The sequence below is a fragment of the Sorex araneus genome, chromosome 11 (genome assembly GCF_027595985.1).
Source record: "Sorex araneus isolate mSorAra2 chromosome 11, mSorAra2.pri, whole genome shotgun sequence".
Taxonomy (NCBI): domain Eukaryota; kingdom Metazoa; phylum Chordata; class Mammalia; order Eulipotyphla; family Soricidae; genus Sorex; species Sorex araneus.
Window position 1 is genome coordinate 51,973,603 of NC_073312.1, and position 6,929 is coordinate 51,980,531.

At 42.7% G+C, this 6,929-nt stretch overlaps 1 pseudogene; it reads right to left on the reverse strand.

The window, feature by feature from the left end:
* Positions 1–212: 212 nt before the first annotated feature.
* On the reverse strand, positions 213–809 carry LOC101559044 (transcription factor BTF3-like; annotated as a pseudogene).
* Positions 810–6,929: the final 6,120 nt, after the last annotated feature.

The following is a 6,929-nucleotide window of genomic DNA, read 5'->3' on the forward strand; positions in this document are numbered from 1 at the left end:
GGCTTGAACTTAAAAATATTAGATCTAGATCTTGGGGCTGGAGAGATAGCACAGCGGGTAGGGCGTTTGCCTTGCACGCGGCCAACCCGGGTTCAAATCCCAGCATCCCATATGGTCCCCTGAGCACGGCCAGGGGAAATTCCTGAGTGCAGAGCCAGGAGTAACCCCTGTGCATCGCCGGGTGTGACCCAAAAAAAGCAAAAAAAAAAAATATTAGATCTAGATCTTATTAGATCCTTGAACAAAATTTTAAAAAGCAGTCATAATATAAAATAGCAGCTCCCAGTAACTTCTTCAAGTTTTATCTTCTTCAGAAGTTGACTCAAGTCAGTTCGCTTCATTCTTGGAAGCCTCATCAAAATTCCCCACGAGATCTGGAACTTCATCATCATCATCCTCTCCAGTAGCAAGTGGTGCTTTTCCATCCACCGATTGTTAGGCAGAGCTTCAGCCAGTCTCCTTCAACTAGTCAGACTGTCCGCACCAAGCTGGTTTAAGATGCTGGGAAGCATTTCTGTCAGCTGCTTTGTCGCAGCATGGCCTGTAATGGTGAAAGTGTTTGCTGCCAGGGATGCTTGAACTTTAGGGTTATTAAAGTGGATTACTGTTCCTTGGTTTGTGAACATATTCACCTCTTCAATACCAGAGATATTGTTTACTCCTAACTTCTTTAAGGAAAACTGAAGTTTCTTATCATCTGCTGTAGCTGTTCTATGAACCACCTTCTTTCTGCGAGCAGTTCCTTTCACACCAATGCGCACTTGGACTTGCAGTTTGACGAGTTTCCCTTGGTTCATCGTTTCATTCATCTTGTTAGAGCGGAAATGGGGCAGCGCGGGGGACTAAGGGTTGTTGCTCAAGGGGTCTTAGCGGACCAGCTGAGATTAGGCGCACACAGGTGGGGACGCAAAATGGCAGCTCTTGACTAAATTTTTTTTCTTTTTTTTAAAATTTATTTATTTTTAATTAGTGAACCACCGTGAGGGTACAGTTACAGATTTATACACTTTTGTGCTTATGCTTCCCTCATACAAAGTTCGGGAACCCATCCCTTCACCAGTGCCCATTCTCCACCACCAGTAAATCCAGTATCCCTCCCACCCTCCTCAATCCCATCTCCCCCCACCCCACCCTGCCATTGTGGCAGGGCATTCCCTTCTGTTATCTCTCTCTAATTAGCTGTTGAGGTTTGCAATAAAGGTGTTGAGTGGCCACTGTGCTCAGTCTCTAGCCTTCATTCAGCCCACAACTCCCTTCCCCCACATGGCCTTCAACTACATTATAGTTGGTGATCCCTTCTCTGAGTTGCCCTTTCCCCAGAATGTGAGGTCAGCCTCCAAGCCATGGAGTCAACCTCCTGGTACTTATTTCTACAATTCTTGGGTGTTAGTCCCCCACTCTGTTATTCTATATGCCATTGATGAGTGCAATCTTTCTATGTCTGTCTCTCTCTTTCTGACTCATTTCACTCAGCATGAAACTTTTCATGCCGATCCCCTTAAGTACAAAATTCATAACCTCCTTTTTTCTAACAGCTGCATAGTATTCCATTGTATAGATGTACCAAAGTTTCCTCAACCAGTCATCCGTTCTAGGACATTCGGGTTTTTTCCAGATTCTGGCTATTGTAAACAGTGCTGCGATGAACATACATGTGCAGATGTCATTTCTATTATACTTTTTTGCCTCTCTGGGATATATTCCCAGCAGTGGTATTGCTGGTTGACTAAGTTATTTTTTAAAGCATCTAATGAGTTCCTTCAGGTTGACTCCCAAACACTGGGGCCTTTATCTCCCTCATTACCTGTCCCAGTGCATCTAATCCTGTAGTTGTGACAATCGCTTGTGTAAGAGATGTTGCACATGATCAGTTTCATATGATGATCCACGCTATTTTCATTTTCAGAATGACATTTCTCTCCTCTTTCTACCTGTTTAAATTCTACCATTTTTCAAGGCTCAAATGCTCCCTCTCTCTGTAAAGCTCTGAATTTGCCCCAATAGATTACTCCTTTCCTGACATCTAGATGCCCTGGTGTACTGTGGGGTCTTTGATGGCAAGAACTAGGTTCATTAAATTTCCTCTTGTCAACCAGCTCTGGGTCTTGCACTGCACCACCTAGCTAAATGTTTGCGGAGTAGTATTTTCATGTAGTAACTCTATGTGAAATGGCACAAAGTTTATTAACCTAGCAAAATTGCAGTTAATTGAGTTACATCTCTTCATTGTATTACGTCACCCTTTTCTTTTCTTTTTTTTTTTCAGGCTTCTGAAGCCATCAAAAATAAGCTCACTGGGGCTGGAGTGCTAGCACAGCGGGTAGGGCGTTTGCCTCCCAGCATCCCATATGGTCTCCCGAGCACCTCGAGGCATTATTCCTGAATGCATGAACCAGGAGTAACTGCTGTGCATCGCTGGGTGTGACCCAAAAACAAACAAACAAAAAAAAGTCTCACTATTACCAAAAGGAGTATGGAGATTCCTCAAAATAATTTATAAAAAGAAATTATATACTATTCCATTTTCTGACTTCTGGATTACCAGAGAATATGAAAATACTAATTGGAAGACATATGCACCTCTTTGTTCAATGTCGCAGGATTAACAGTAGTTAAGAGTTGGAAGCAATGTTAAGTGCCTATCACCAGAGGAGTAGATAAAGAAGATGTGGTTTAGATATGCAAGGGAAGGCTACTCAGATATTAAGAAAATATGAATCCTACAATTTGCAGTAACAGTGATGGGCAGAGAAGATATTATGCGTAGTGCGATAAGTCAGCTTGGAAAGATAAACACCTGGTGCTTTCATTCATATACAGTATAGAAAGAAACAAATAAATAAATAAAATCAAACAAAAATAAATGTTTAGACCATAACCCAAAATTAGTGGTTTCACAAGGGAAGAAGAAGTTGGGTGGCTAAATTGGGTTAAAAGCGTCAATTGCTAGGTGAAGGATGGAATTAAACTTCTAGTGGCGGATTTAATATAGTATTTGCAGATGTTGATATATAATGATACATGCCTGAAACTTAGATGATGGTACAGTACAATTACTTCAAAGCTATTTTTAATTTAAAATTAATCCATTTTTCAAAAGAAGTTCATGACTTTTGGGTGGGGTGGTATTTGCAATTCACCAGTTTGAAACACTGCCCTTCAGCACTTATTGGCAGTGTGTAATTCGGTTATTTGGAATTGGACGCTATAGTTCATCTGAAGGAAACACAATTAGGGTTGTACTTACAAATTGAATTAAATAATGTATTTAGGCTTTGGGCTTTTCCTTCATGCTCCCCCAAACACATACAGAAATCTGTGTATGAAGCTCAAACTTTCCCTTAACAGAACTTCATGAAATAATCCTCTAGTGGCAGCTGATACAACAATTTTGAAAGGGGCTTTAGAACAGCTTGACTTGGTGCTGAGTTCTCATCAGGATGAGGTGCACCAAGAGAGCCTTGTCTGACGGCTGAATTGCTTCTTATGCACTCCATGCTGCCAGAAGCTGAAGAATGTGTGTTTCATGACTCACTGTGGGCAGTTGGTATGAGTGAGGTGGACATCAAATACTTTCCAATAAATAAATGTCCAGTACATTTCCTAGGCAATCTCAAAAAGTCTGATGTGCAGTAAGGCAGGCACATTTAGAACTTGGGTTTTAAAAAGTTGGTGCTGTCATTTTGAAACAGTCCTCCAAAGAGGGCCACATCTGCATCTCAATGAGAAACCTGGACCCTCTTTCATGGGTCTCCTGGGCTCCAGGCCTTTTGTTTAGCCTCTGAGTTGGATTCTGGGATATGGAGCGGACACATCACTTCATTACCAGTACCACTCTCAGAGCTGATGGTGCGCTAGGGAAAGCAGATGTGTATGTAAGGAACCAAATGTTCTATCATAAGGAAAGAGCTGGTCGTGGGGGGAATCTCAGCTCGGGGGCAGAATATAAAAGCTACTTCACAAGGCATATGATGGGTGAGCTGAATTTGGCAGAATAAGCAAGACTGTGCAAGAGAAGGGGGTGGGAGGCAGGAGCGGGGGGGACAAAGGGCAGCCCAGGCAGATGGAGAGGTGTGTACAGAGCACAGCAGCATGACAAAACCTGCACAGTGTAGGGAATTGCCATGGAAACACCAAGGGGAAGGTCTACGAGAGGCAGGAGGCAAGGCTGGGGAGAAAGGGAGCTTCTGAGGTCACCAGAGGTGTGGCAGGGGCTGGCCTCTCACAGGGACGGGAGTCAGAGAGAAGTCCTGAGCCATTAGTAACACTGCCCGATTTTTATCGGAAATGCCTCTCTGGGAAAGTAACTCTCGGTGCTTAACAGTCTTTATTCACCCTTCCAGATCGACCCTTGCCTCCCTACTCTGCCCCAGGAAGCAGCAGATTTCCCCCAGTTTGGCTGCACCTGGCAGAGACACTGGCAGGAAACCAAAAGGTTTGAGGAGGGAGAGGTTAGACTATTAATCAGGGGCTTCTGAGAGACAGAACCAATGAGATATGTATGCATACACCTCTCTATATAGATGCAACTGATATACATATATAACCATGCATGTAGTCATATGTTTGTGTATGTCTTCTTTCTTTCTTTCTTTCTTTCTTTCTTTCTTTCTTTCTTTCTTTCTTTCTTTCTTTCTTTCTTTCTTTCTTTCTTTCTTTCTTTCTTTCTTTCTTTCTTTCTTTCTTTCTTTCTTTCTTTCTTTCTTTCTTTCTTTCTTTCTTCACACCAGGTTACTCCTGGCTCTGCACTCAGGAACTACCCCGGCAGTGCTTAGGGGATCAATATGGGATGCTGGGAATCGAACCTGGCTCAGCCGCGTGCTAGGCAAACACCCTACCCACTGTGCTATAGTTCTAGCCCTTGAAACAGCTTTGTAATCCAGCTTTCTCCTTAGCCTGCTGACACAGGAGAAGTAGCAAGGCTCTGCCATTGCTCTCTGTCTCTCTGCTTTTCTTAACTCTGCTCACAACTTTGTAGCAGTCTCTTCATGAGACTATCCTTAAAGAACCACTTCCTTATAGTATTGCTCTCTGGCCCAGAGGCTGACAATAACTCTCAGGTCACTCTTTTTTTTTTCTTTTTCTCTTTTTTAAAATTTTTTTTAATTAAATTTATTTATTTTTAATTAGTGAATCACCGTGAGGGTACAGTTACAGATTTATACACTTTTGTGCTTATGCTTCCCTCATACAAAGTTCGGGAACCCATCCCTTCACCAGTGCCCATTCTCCACCACCAGTAAACCCAGCCTCCCTCCCACCCTCCTCAATCCCATCTCCCCCCACCCCACCCTGCCATTGTGGCAGGGCATTCCCTTCTGTTCTCTCTCTCTCATTAGCTGTTGTGGTTTGCAATAAAGGTGTTGAGTGGCCACTGTGCTCATGCTCTAGCCCTCATTCAGCCCACAACTCCCTTCCCCCACATGACCTTCGACTACATTATAGTTGGTGATCCCTTCTTTGAGTTGCCCTTTCCCCAGAATGTGAGGTCAGCCTCCAAGCCATGGAGTCAACCTCCTGGTACTTATTTCTACAGTTCTTGGGTGTTAGTCTCCCACTCTGTTATTCTATATTCCACAGATGAGTGCAATCTTTCTATGTCTGTCTCTCTCTTTCTGACTCATTTCACTCAGCATGAAACTTTTCATGCTGATCCACTTAAATACAAAATTCATGACCTCCTTTTTTCTAACAGCTGCATAGTATTCCATTGTATAGATGTACCAAAGTTTCTTCAGCCAGTCATCCATTCTAGGGCATTCGGGTTTTTTCCAGATTCTGGCTATTGTAAACAGTGCTGTGATGAACATACATGTGCAGATATCGTTTCGATTATACTTTTTTGCCTCTCTGGGATATATTCCCAGCAGTGGTATTGCTGGGTCAAATAGGAGCTCAACCTCTAATTTTTTGAGAGTCGTCCATATTGTTTTCCAGAAGGGCTGAACCAGTCGGCATTCCCACCAGCAGTGTAGAAGGGTCCCTTTCTCCCCACATCCTCTCCAACAGCGGTTGCTTTTGTTCTTTTGGATGTGCGCTAGTCTCTGTGGTGTGAGGTGGTATCTTGTGGTTGTTTTGATCTGCATCTCTCTGATGCTTAGTGATGTAGAGCACTTTTTCATGTGCCTTTTGGCCATTCGTATTTCTTCCTTGGTAAAGTTTCTGTTCATTTCTTCGCCCCATTTTTTGATGGGGTTGGATGTTTTCTTCTTGTAGAGTTCAACCAGTGCTTTATATACCATTGATATCAACCCCTTATCTGATGGGTATTGTGTAAATATCCTTTCCCATTCTGTGGATAGTCTTTGTATTCCGGTCACTGTATCTTTTGCAGTGCAGAAGCTTTTTAGTTTAATGTAGTCCCATTTGTTGATCTCTGTTTTTACTAGATTGCTTAGTTCCGTGTCACCTTTGAAGATACCTTTATCTTCAATATCGTGGAGGGTTTTGCCGACCTTGTCTTCAATGTACCTTATGGTTTGTGGTTTAATGTTGAGGTCTTTAATCCATTTTGATCTGACTTTTGTGCATGGTGTCAGGTCAAGGTCTAAGCCCATTTTTTTTGCATGTGGTTGTCCAGTTGTGCCAGCACCATTTGTTAAAGAGACTTTCCTTGCTCCACTTCACATCTCTTGCTCCCTTATCAAAGATTAGATGATCATACATTTGGGGTTGTGTGTAAGGATATTCCACCCTGTTCCATGGGTCTGAGGCTCTGCCTTTGTTCCAGTACCATGCTGTTTTAATTGTTACTGCTTTGTAGTAAAGTTTGAGGTTGGGGAGGGTTATGCCTCCCATCGTCTTTTTCCCAAGAATTGTTTTAGCTATCCTTGGATGTTTGTTGTTCCATATGAAATTTAGGATTGCTTGATCCATTTCTTTGAAGAATGTCATGGGTATCCTTATAGGGATCGTGTTGAATCTGTATA